Genomic DNA, 13,348 nt, shown 5'->3' on the forward strand with positions numbered 1-13,348 from the left:
AAAGAAAATTTGAACAACAGAACTGGACCGTTTTGCTCAGTGCTGCACAGTTTTACCAGTTAGGCCAATTCAGTTATTGTCTGTAATTCCCTACAGATTCCTTACTGAATTTGAAAATATGATAATATAGGAATTAAGAAATTTCGTCATATTCTTGTCCTACACACTGTTGATATTGTGATTATTTGCTTCTGTTACTTTGTTATGTCATATTTAAATCCTTAATAATGAGATAAAATATAAAAAAAAATTATTTTGTCAAGTGTGAGATGACTCAACCTTAAAATGAAAACATACTAAAAATTTTGTATGTTACCTGCTTTACTAGCATTACAGGCCACATAAAAGCACAATTAAGCTTTGTGAATTGTTATTGAATTTGATGGACAAGCTGTAAGCACTAATGTTTATCTAGGAATCATGCCAGAAAATAACTTTTTACAGCTTAAATCTTACTGTCTTAATAGCTTATATGAATCAATATATCCGCTGAGTGACATTTCATAACAAATTAAATTTTTATCATTGTTGTATCTATCTTCATAACTACTTTGTTAAACTAATTTGTTTCCGGATGACTAGAAAAAACTAAACTTATTAATGAAATATTTAAAACACCTGTCTTTTTTATTTTTTTTTGTCTGTGCCCCACTGAAGACATTCCTCTTTACATCCTGTCCTAGAGAATCTACAGGAAGTTAGAATTATTACTCTCACTGTGATAGTGAATTCCTTCCCCCTTAGACAGTTGTCAATGGAACAAGAATCCACACTGGAAGATTTCCCCTTACCCTCTGTTCCAGTGACAACTGTACAATTTTTTGGATTCCCATCACTTTCTGTTCCAGTGACAATAGCCACCAAGATAAATATAGGCACTGAACATCCTTAGGGGGCATCAATAAGAACCTGACAGAGATTCCAACCCTTCCAAGAAAAAAAGGTGTGGCTAAAAAAGACACTGAACCTAATCTAATTCATACACATCCAACAAAGGAGGAGCTGGGCTCCATAATAAAAGCATGATGTGAATATTTATTTGCATGATCTGGTACAGAGGCTGTTTGACAGAGTGAAACGCATTAAAGGAGCAGGTGGAGCAGCCTCTGCACTGGATAATACAAATACATTTTCACATCAGGTTTTATGATGGAGAGTAGCTTCTCTTTCTTTGTTGGATGGTTATTACTGCGGAGTGGGTAGAGAAAATCTTGAAGTCAGCACCCATTGATTGATGAAGCACAGGGTTAATTGGCTTAAGCAGAGCAACATAGTTTTTTTTTGCAGCTAGTCTAATTTATAATAAAACCAAAGGTAACTGTGCACTACCCCTGTGAATTGCAAACCAAACCAAATAAACCCTTATTGGATAACAAGGACCAAATAAGAGTAAAGCTGCTGCAATCACCTAAATGTGTTCCCACATCCTAACATAAAGAACATATAATTGTGTGATCCAGTTAAATCCAAATATAAATATAAATAACAGTAGCTGTAAACAAGTGCTAGCAAAAAAAACTGCAGTGCAAAAGAGTCTTAAATGACTTAAAGTGCAATCCAAAGTGAACGACTCCTAAAGTGCAGAAAAAGTGCAAAAAATCCAATGTCTCTATTCAATTAAAGTGAATGTATTAAAGAAACATCTTAAATGGCTAAAAGTGAAATCCAAAGTGAACGACTGCTAGAGTGCAAAAAAGTGCAAAAGTCCAACATCTCTATTTAATTAAAGTGCATGTGTTAATCACTCGGTGTGCGTCCTCTCCTTCAATCTTGTGCTCAAATTACCAGGTGAAGAGCCTGCTCACATCCATTATATACCCAGAAGGGGTCAACACAGCAAATATGAAAGTACTCTCTGGCGTCCAATCGCTATACGGCTCCACATTGCTTAGTAGTGCTCCAAAATGACATATAGGAAGAAAGAGACAATCTCCAATAGTGCAGTACCCAGGTTAAAGGTTACAATAAATCACAATCCCAGCTTCATACATCACACTCACATTTATTAAAAGAAAAACACAGCATATATAAAATCAATTCCAGCAGTTTTAAAATATGTAGCTTCAAATCTGCCCACTGCTTGGTACCTCTACCCACGTCGCTTCAACTGGAGTAAAAACCAAACGGTGTGTGTGGGGGTAATTTGTATTGTCTTTGACATCTATTAGATTGGATGAAAACCCTTCCGCACATGCGCAATGACCCCGGTCATTCTTTAATTTATACCCTCCATGCTAATCTGTTTTCTCCAGCCACGGTTTAAGAAGATGTACTAGGATAAAGCCCATGACCTGTGTTCATGAAGTGTTACTAATTTGCTGCTAAAGCAGAGGCAACTGTTCAGTATCATGACTACACAAAGGTTCTGTCCCACTAAGCACTGGAAGTAGCCTGGGACTAAAGCTAAAGCTGTAATAGGAGTTATTTCTGCATACAGTATTGGGTTAGTGTAGAAGAGAAACAGAATAGTCCCACTTTAAAGGAGCGCCCTAGGCAAACATACAACAAAGATATAAATATGTAAAGTGGAAAGCTATCTGTGCTCTCAGTTTTGCAAGCACAGTTTAAAAAAAAGAAAAAAAAGCAATATGGAAGTTTTACTACAGTATACATACATTGGCCGATATTATGTATGTTTACTGGTGACTTTTATCCAACTGGTGTTCTCCTGAATTCAGTTTTTGAGATAATTTTTATGCATGCAGATACCTTGAAATTGAAGAAGGCTGTGAAATACAATACCATCTACGTGTTCCTGTAGTTGTGCAAGTAAGTGAAATATATAAAAGCATCACATTCTTATGGTGTATAGAACCTAGCCCTTCTCACTATATGCTACCAATCTCAGCATGCCAGAAAAAACCTCAAAGCAATATTCAGCCTTAGGTTCTTCAAAAATGGTAGCACTATAGGATCTGTTGCAGTTACCTTGTAGATCAAAAAAACTTCCACTGAATTAAATAATGAACCAATAATAGCATGGAACTAGGATGTTGCAAATTTCCCATTCTCAAAAATGGTCCAGACAGCACTACCCTCATGATTCCCAATGTAGAATCATTGAGTTGTGGCCTAGCAGAAGGACAGCTAATTATTGTTTAGATGGGGCAGGAAAGGGAAAAAAATGGATCATGGGCATGTATGAAGTGATTTGATGGCAAAGTGGATTTTTTTTGTTGTTTTGTTTTTTTGTTGTTATTTACTCATTTTTAAACTGTGATTTTAGTATATAATTAAAATAGGAAATTATTCATACATTATGTCTTTTCTTTGATTACAATGCAAAGTCTGCTTTCACTACATTGTTAATAGATGGTGAAAAATAGGGATGAGTTCATATACTTTAGCACGTAGCAGCTTTAGTATATGTTGGAATGACCTGTGTGAATTGACCTCTTAGCATGTGAGTGTAAGATGACCCTTGCTTTTTCAGCTGCTATTATAGTGAACATGTTTGCAATAGGTCAAATTTCTCTTGTGCATTCACTTTACACTCTCAACCTGCAGCTATTTAACTCCTATCCCTTGTGCTACTATATATTACTTAGATACTTAAAGGCAAAAGTTTTTCTTTTAGTTTCAGATAGAGTGTGAAAGTTTTAAAACCCCTGTAATTTTTGTTCGCTATCTGTGTCAACTCTCTACAGTAATTCTCCTTTTTATTGTTTTTAAATGCTGTCAAATTGACTTTGACTGGCGTAAATATTGATAGTGTTTTTCCAAAATGATCGGTATTCATAGTCCTAAATCATGTTAGTGTTTTTTTATTGCTGGGACTGAAAGTGATTTGCAATACAATTTTTTCTTTTAGTTTCAGTGTGTGAAAGTTTTAAAACTTCACAGAGTGTGAAAGTTTTAAAACCCCTGTAATTTTTGTTCGCTATCTGTGTCCCTCTCTATTGCAATTGTCTTATCTATTGTTTATAAAATGGCATTAAATTGACTTTGACTGGCGTACATATTGATAGTGTTTTTCCAAAATGATCAGTATTCTTAGTCCTAAATTGTCTTAGTATTTTTATTGCTGGGACTGAAAGTGGATTGCAATTCAAATTTTACTTAAACCTTCTAATGGAGACATCTATTCTCTTGACAACTGTGTCAGGAAGTGAAAGGAAATCTCCCCAATGTGTCACAGCCCACAAAAAAACAAAAACTTTTTTTCGCTTAGATATACTTTAAAGAAAATTTCTACATAAAGTTTATATTATTATTTTGGGTAATGGACTAATAAATCAGCACAATCATATTTACCATTCTAAAGCTAGCGTAACTAGTGTTCATTTGGACGTTCTGGCAGTCTCCTTCTTATGAGGCTCCTGCCTTTCTGACTGTTTAAATTATCAGCTTTTTTTTTTTTTACACTTGGTGATGAATACAACTTACTGTGGCAGCAAAAGCAGTAAGAGGAGGAAATGCCAGATGCACTTTACTTTGCTGGATTTTTTTGTGTTACATGATGAGCATTATATTGCTTTCACCCTTTTATTTTGTTATATACATATAAAACAAGATGATAGCTTTGAGTAGAGGGTCCTATTTCATATGTGCTAATTGCCATATGGATAAACTAGCCAATCTACTTTTAAGCTTGACTAGACCTTCACAATTTCACATAGAGCTAAGGACCATTATTATTTACTTCAGGTACTTATATAGCCCCATCAATTTATGCAGCGCTTTGCATTTACATTGTACATTCATATCAGTCCCTACCCTCAAGGAGCTTACAATCTAAGGTCCCTAAGTCCCATTCATACATACACATACTAGAGCCTATTTAGACAGAAGCCAATTAACCTACCAGCATAAAAGAAAAAAATCTATTATGCGCTATCACCAAAAATTAAGCTGCCAGCACTAAATAACTGATATACAGATTATAAGAAAAACAAATGGATAATATGTGCAGCGCTAAATAAAATGACATGTCATAAAACATAATCACAAAACAATTCACATAACTAAAGTGATAAAGGTGTCAAAAAGATATATGACATATAAATATAATAATGAAATCACTAAAGTCTCATATAGGTGAAAAAATCCTAAATATAGTCCCAATGAGTGAAAAAGTCCATCCTGATACTCCTGAGGAGATGAAACTTAAAGGTGAAATCCCGTCACCAGATGAATATGTGAAATGGGTGCTCACCAGATGCTGTGGGTCTGTACTACCATACGATAAACAGACCAAACAGACTTATGAAATGATCCAAGAATCCTCCTTAGGGTAACCAGTGATGTAAATTCAGGCTCATAGGAGAGGGGAGGAGAGGAACTGCATACTCCTCAGGTACCAAACCACATGAAAGCCAAAAGAAAGGTGCACATAGCGTAAAACTGCTATAAAACTTTTAATGGAAAGCAAGTATTGCACTTACATACATCCGTAGGTTACAAGCAATAAAAACATAAGCAGGGGTGTCTAGTAGAAGCCTCTGACGCGTTTCATCCTACTAGACATTATCGAAGGATATTGCTCCTAACCTACCAGCATGTCTTTGAAGTGTGAGAGGAAACTGGAGTAACTGGAGGAAGCCCACGCAGGCACAGGGAGAACATGCAAACTCCAGGCAGGTAGTGTTCTGGTTGGGATTTGAACCAGCGACCCTTTTTCTGCTAGCTGATAGTGCTAACCACTACACTACTATGCTGCCCATTATTAATATTTTTATGAGTTAGAAACTAGTATTATTTAAAGGATCCTCTAGATCAGGGATCTCTAAACTACGGCCCTCCAGCTGTTGTGGAACTACACGTTCCATGAGGCATTATAAAACTCTGACATTCACAGACATGGCTAGGCATGATGGGAATTATAGTTCCTGAACAACTGGAGGGCCATAGCTTGGAGACCCCTGCTCTAGATTGTAAGCTCTAACGAGTAGGCCCTCTGATTTCTTTTGTACTAAGTGCATTGTAACTGTTATGTCTGCCTTCATTTTCATAAGCACTCGCAAACTGTTGGCGCTATATAAATCCTGAATAATAATAATAGAGCGTAAAGACATAAGGTACTTACCTAACCTCAAATCAAACCTAATTTACCCACTTTATTACTTGGGTCACATTAACTGATTTTACACATTTAAGTTTTTTACACTTAAAGCCGAGTTCCACCCTTTTTTTTAAAGTCCAATTACTGCCATGCCCATCCTGAATGCTATAATAAATGGCAATACATTTTTTTTCTTTGTAAATACCTCATTATCACTTTTCTCCAGCAGGACTTCCAGCTGCGGCCACCTAAGCAGTTACGTCACTAGGCGATTTGCAAGGGCTCCTGGGATAGCGTATCCCAGGAGTCCTTGCAAATCGCCTAGTGATGAAATCTCGTGTTATTTCCAGACAGGAAATGACGTGCATGGGAGGACCAGGATTTCATTATTGACAGGTTGCTATAGAAACTGGGCGGGACCTTCTGCTGATGCGGCCATTGCTATGGTTACCTGTTGGGAAGAGAGAGAGCTGCTCAGTGGCTTCACTGCGAAGGTGCGAGATCGAAAGGCGCATGCTGGGTAGCCAGCTGCACCGAATCACAGAAATACACAGGAGTGGGCTTCAGATGCCCACATACTTGATGGCCACTGCCTGCTTCCCAGATCAAGTAAGAAATTACAGATTTACAAGTAACAAGCATGAGAACAGTTATGCTAATATACAAATAGAATAGTACAAGTACAACGATTTACAGGGGTGCTTTTGTAAAAAAAATAGCTTAGGAGACTGGAGCTCTGCTTTAAAGCGGAGTTCCAGCCATTTACTCACCTGTCCAACGGTCCAGCGATGCGGCTGCCCGAAGCCTCGATCCTCTCCCTCGGCGCCGGCATCACTGCTGTGGGCACCCGGCTGTTACAGTTTGCGGCTTCACAGCCGGGTACCCACTGCGCATGCGCGAGTCGCGCTGCGCGCCGTGATTGGCCGGCAATCTTCTGGGACCTCTGACGTGTCCCAGAAGATTGCAGGGAGGGAGGGGGAGAGGAGAACTTCCGCTCAGGGCGCCGCGGCGCTCCGAGCGGAAGTGGGAGCGGGTACCTGTCAAAACTAGGTACCCGCCCCCCCCCCCCCAAAAAAAAATGACATGCCAAATGTGGCATGTCGGGGGGTCAGGACTCCCTAAAGCGGAAGTTCCACTTTTGGGTGGAAATCCGCTTTAAGTTTAATTCAGCTTAACATTACCCATCAATCAAACCATACCCGGAGCCAATCATTCAGCAGTAAATAAGATATTTTGCTCACATTTTAGATGCTTCCCTCCCAAATGTGTACTCCTTAGCAATCTTTAGATCAGGTATCTTAAAAGGAACTCATGATTTTTGTTTCAAGGATTTTATAACATTAATCCAACGGGTCTGTAATGAAAAATATACGTATTCCTCACTGAATGTAACAACAATGTGAAATATAATACTGGCCGGGGTAAAGGGTGTTGCACAGGTTATCTCACAATCTTGACTATGCCAGCTAAGGCATATACCATGAAGCAATAGGTTATGACTGCCTAATTTCTGCACACAGGTTCTTTTAATTTGGAGTTTAGAGATACCAAGGAACACATAGAAGTATTGTCATTTTACTGATTCAAGTTTCAAATGGGATAACACGCCAGAAATTTATGATAGAGAACAAAGTCCAGCTAAAGAACCATAACTGTTAAAAAAAAGAACAATTCTTTATTTGAACCGAAGAACCAAAAAAATAAAAAGAGGACTTTTTTTTTATTAGTGTCATACAAGTGTTAAAAGTGGTATATCACACAGCAATAAAAAACATTTTCAGTGTATCTCCTTCAGCATTTACAAACAACACCTTGTATCAGTATACATATTTCTTAATCATGACAAATTACCAAACATCACCACTTTACAGGAGGTTTTAGAACTTGTTCGTGCTGGGGATATCTTGGACTAGACTTATGGCAGCGCCATCCCCCATTTCACTACAGTTTTTCTTCCCTAGACACCACTGCGTCACAATGGTGCAATCTGCCCTCATAGGGCAAGGTGTTGGGCAAAGTTGCCCAGCACAGCTGATGAGCTTGCCTCTCAAGGACAGTGCTTGCTGAGAATGACTCACTGCTTCAATCAAAGCATCTCAAGCTTCATCAGGGTATACAGTAAAATAATTCTGTGTAGATCAAAAAAGAAACATCAACAATAATGTATATTATATCTGTGTGCCCAAAATAGATATAGCAATCATCAACTCAATGTAGTTGATTTACTAAAACTTGAGACTGCAAAATCTGGTGCAGCTCTGCAGAGAAATCAATCAGCTTTCTGTTTTTTGGTCAAAGCTTAACTGAGCAAAGTAAAGAAAGAATCTGATTGGCTAACCATGCACAGCTGTACCAGATTTTGCACTCTTTAGTTTTAGTAAATAAACCCCAATGTGATAAAAAGCCCTACATGTAAATACTCCCTCTGTGCAGGAAAAGGGACACTTACCCAACATTGTGGCAAAGGAGCAAGTAAAGAGCTCCCATCCACATGGAGCTTTGAAAGGAAGAGAGAGAAATAAACCCCCCTACAAACATTTAAACAGGCCACTAGCGCCATCCACTCAAAACCATGACCTGGCCCCCTTCCTTTCCGAGCTCTACATGGATAGGAGCTGTTTTTTATATATCCTATCTACATAAAGGCTTTCAGTTCTGGGTGATTCGTACTATAAAGATTTAGAATGGGAACATTTTTTTGTTGTCTATGCAGTGCATTAAACTACCTAGAGTGAAAAAAGTACATTGTACTTCCAGATATGGAGAACATGTGACTCTCTCCCTTCCCCATGATGTTGAGCTGGATTGAAGCAGCCAACTGCCAAGCCTTGGCATTGTGGCTGGGATAGAGATTTTTGTAAGCTCCAAATAACCTATACAATGCATCTTATCTTCACTCCTGTGGGCAAATTAGTACATGTGTGTAGAGGGGAATATGGCTAAGAATATGCAGCTGGATGGGGGAGTGCACAGCATTGGATTGTTTAGGCATGCCTTCACTGGTAATACTTTGGTAAATTTTAACAGATTAAAGTTAAGACATATCTACATTGTGCGTTGCTTAGAAAGAAATGGATGTTATTTTATTACCATTCAACCAACAAGTCATGTTTAAATTACTTTCAGCTTTTCTTTGTATATGTAACTTGTGGCTTAAAAAATGCTTGTATTATGTGCTGGGCTTTATTTAAATAGGTGCTGCCTTTTCCTGTGTGGATGAAGCAGGCAATTAATAAACACAATCTCAGGAAGGTTTGCAATTTCCACCACTGAAGCAAAACTTTAAAATAAAGTAAGCATGCATATAAAAACTTGAACTAGGTTTTTTTTTTCTACTTTCACCTTTATATAGTGAAAACGAATGCCCCGTACACACGTGCAGATCGTCGGCCGAACGATCGGCCGTCTTTTGTCCCCGGGCTGTCGTGTCTGTTGAAAAGTGCAAAAGACTGCACAAGAATTTTGTCCGCCGACTACAGCCGACTGCAGAAGTGATGTCATGTGATGGTTAACTTTCCCTGTGTTTTTTCTTTTCTGAGCATGCCCAGTCTTGCAAATCTGCTGTCTGTCGGCCGAATTCTGTATTGACTGGCGAACAATCGGCCGCTCTGGTGTCGGCATACAAAAATTTTAATGCTTGCACGACAGATTCTGTTCGGCCGAAAGTGCGCTGTCGGCTGTCGGAAGCATCATACTAACAAGCCTACAATCGGCCGATCGGTCATCGGCCGAAGTTTTTCGGCCGACAATCTGCACGTGTGTACGGGCCTTAACTCACCTTCACTTGGAGCTACAGGGTTTGCACCATCAAATCACTTACTGATCTGCTGATGTCTGTGCCTTACAAAGCAGTTCCAAGCTCCCTGGAATACTAGGACCTATCTGGACTTTTTCAGTACCACACTGCTCTGATGTCTGCAAAGCTTTGTTTTCACAAGTTGTCTGAGGCCAAAGCTTTGTCACATCACAACAGGCCTGCCAGCTTCAGACAAAATGCAGCCTTTGATCTGCTTTATAAAGCATTGACATTGGCTAACCTAACCTAACTTTTGCATTGTGAGATTAGTGTGGACTCCATTGATTCTGGTCAGGCCACAGTAGTAGAGGAAGTAGAGGAATTTTCCATTATATCAGTAAAAATGAAAAATTTGTCCAAGTCCAAGTAAAGTACAATCTAGAAGGAATGGTCAATTGAAACAAAAGGCAACAACTGTGGGGGATGAGCTGATGGAGAATATTGAAGTATAGTTGTTAGGTGTGGGTAGGATAGGCTTCTCTGAAGAGGAGGGTTTTCAGGGATTGTCTAAAAGCTAATAGAGTAGGAGATAATAGGACAGATTGGGGTAAGGAGTTCCATAGGATTGGAGAGGCTCTTGAAGAGAGTGATTAGGTTGGTATTTTGAGACTAGGCTAGTGATGTAGTTGGGGGCTAAATTGTGGATGGCTTTGTAAGTTGTTGTTTCAATGGCAGAAAGGTTCAAGTTTTTTTTCCTTACTTTTCTTTACCTGTCTTCATTTGGGTCCACTAATATTTCATAGAATCCACCACGTGTATCATAGCCTCCCTTGATCATGGTGATTTTCTAGCCTTAGTGGACATTACACATACCTACAAGTCACCATCTTTCTAGTGCATCAATGCTACCTCCGTTTTGCTGTAGGTGAACCAATACTGCCAGTTTTTTGCTTTGCTATTTGGTCTGTCTTTTGCACCTGAGCGCTAGCCTTATTATACTCCCAAGGTATTCTCTTTGTGACATACCTGGAGTGGACAGTTTCCTATTGAGGGAACAATCATGGTATTCCTGACTAACACTGTGATGCAGACAGTCCAAACCTTATAAAGGTTCAGTTGAATCCTGAACTTTCAGAAGTCAGTTCTACACATTACCTGGAATATCTGGGTCTAATAAACACAGCTCAAGCCAACTCAAGAACAGTTTCTAACTCTTCACTCCCAGACTCCAGTCCAGGGGCTGTTCAGCTCTGTGATTCTGCATGAGATTTATGGGCTTGATGGTAGCCTGCTTCATGGCAGTGCCGGGGTTCAGAAATCCAGCTCTGGAATTGGAAAAATCCTTCCAACTGCTGTCTTGGAAGATTCTAATAATGGATGTGAGCCTGAGGGTTGAGGAGAAGACCTTGTTAGTACAGGGGACCTGGTAGCCAGAGGAATCTCACCTCTCTATCCACACACTGAACAACGGCAAAGCAATATTGTACATTAGCCGTAAGGGAGGAACCATAAGTCTTGCTGTTGAATAAGGGGTAGAAATTATTCTAACCTTTGCCCATGTTATTATTTGTGACTGATTTCTGGAAATTCTCTAAAATACGTTTTCTTCAAGTACAGTGTTGATCTTGCCTCCTGCTCCAATGCTTTATTCCAGCAGAGCTTAGTAACAGCCACATCCCTCATCAAAAAAGTCTTTATAAAGATTTGTTTTGCAGAGGAGAGGGTGTGCGTCAGAATACTTCAGTTACAGTACCTTAAAGTGGTTGTTAAGCCACTACTATAAAATCATCTAATACACCTGTACCTATATCAGAGCGGCTCCCGGCGCTCAGCTGACCCCTCGGCCCTCTTCTCTGCCCAGCTGACAGCTCCAGTGGGCGGGCCCAAGCACTGCCACTGATGTCAGCCGGGGAGGCGGGGGAAGAGAGGAGAGAGAGAGCCAAGTGGTCACGTGATCGCTGGGAGCCGCTCTGATATATGTACAGATTGGCATATTTTTTCTATAACACAGACACAGGAGCACTTGGTGTTATATTACAGAGTGGAGGGGATTATTTTATAATAAATATGAGAGCAGCAGGAGTGGAGGGGCGGGCGCTGACATGAGCAGACAGGCAGGGAGGGGAGGGAGGAAAGGAGAACAGAGAGAACAGTACAGAGCTGCAGATGACAGAGGCACATAAACTGACCACAGTGTCAGGGCTCAGCAATCATGATATACCGTGGTCAGTTTACAGGGGGGAGGGTAGACACTGGCAGTATCATCCAGGTTTTTTAGGTGTTACAGGGAGCACAAACATTGTGCGGTATAACATGCTTTAAGCGAACAATATCTGTTTTTTTTTTTTTTTTTTAGGGTAACAAATGCTTTAAAGCTACAATTTAGCTAAAAAAGCATTTTTTTCTCTACAGTTTTAGTTACATTACTTACCTGTATGGAAGTATGTTCCAGGATATGCAAGTTGCTGGATTCTGTACAAATTTTCACTGGAGGGCTGCCCATTCATCTTCCTGCTGCTGAACAATTGGTGCTCTGGGGCTAAAAGCTTTGGTTTTCTGGGCTCAGGTGCACTAAAGATGATCCGAAGAGGACACATCCCTTTCTGCCCTCTCCTCCATTGATAAAAGTTATTTTTTACTGATTAAAATGCCTATAAAATGATCTGTAAATGGAGAAGGTCTGCTCAGTGATAGGACTCTCTGCTCCATTTACAGGTCTCCTTAAAGGCAGTGTAATCAGTGAAAAAACTTTGCACTGTGGATATGAGGGCTGGAGGGGTCATCTTTAGTGCAGTTGAGCCCGGAAATCCGAATATGTTAAACCTCAGAACGCCATTAGTTCAGCAGCAGGAAGAGGACAGTCTATCCCTGCAGTGAAAATGTGTACAGAATCCAGCAGCCTGCAAATCATGGAACATATTTCCATACGTGTAAGTAATTTAACAGAAATTGTAGAGAAAACAATGTTTTTTACCTAAACTTTAGCTTTAAGGGACTGTAACTTAAGTGGTCTGATACTCACACTCCTCCTTTATAAAACAAGCCTTTATAAAGACTTTTCTAATGAGGAGTGTGGCTGTTACTCAGCTCATTTGAGCAGGAGGCAAGAATCAATATTGTACTTGAAGAAAAGGTATTTTAGATAATTTCCAAAAATCTGTAAAAAATAATAACATGGGTAAAGGACTATAAAGAGATAAAATGTTGTGAGACTTCAAATGGACTTTAATTGTAGGCAGAAGCATGCATGTACCACCTACATCAGATACAAATAATATTTGCAAAAACACTTCAGAAATAATACTTTTATAGGGACAAATTAAGAGAAATATCACTATTATAATAATCTTTGACACCATAGGCAGTGGGCGGATGTAGTATGCTACTATAAATGAATACAAATACAATGGTTATGGTGACCAACCTATTAAGTGCATAACATAAAAGTAAATGACTTGAATAGCTGTATATAGATGGTGGCATTTGTGTTTCCAGCTGTTGTGGCCATAGATGTCTTACCCCTGACATACAAGGTATTATAGTTTTTATTTGCTTGTTTGTTTACACATTTTTGGCCTTGTACTTCGCCTTTCTCTTCCATTCCCGTCACA

The sequence above is a fragment of the Pelophylax lessonae genome (assembly GCF_965119305.1).
Source record: "Pelophylax lessonae genome assembly, chromosome: 2".
NCBI lineage: Eukaryota > Metazoa > Chordata > Amphibia > Anura > Ranidae > Pelophylax > Pelophylax lessonae.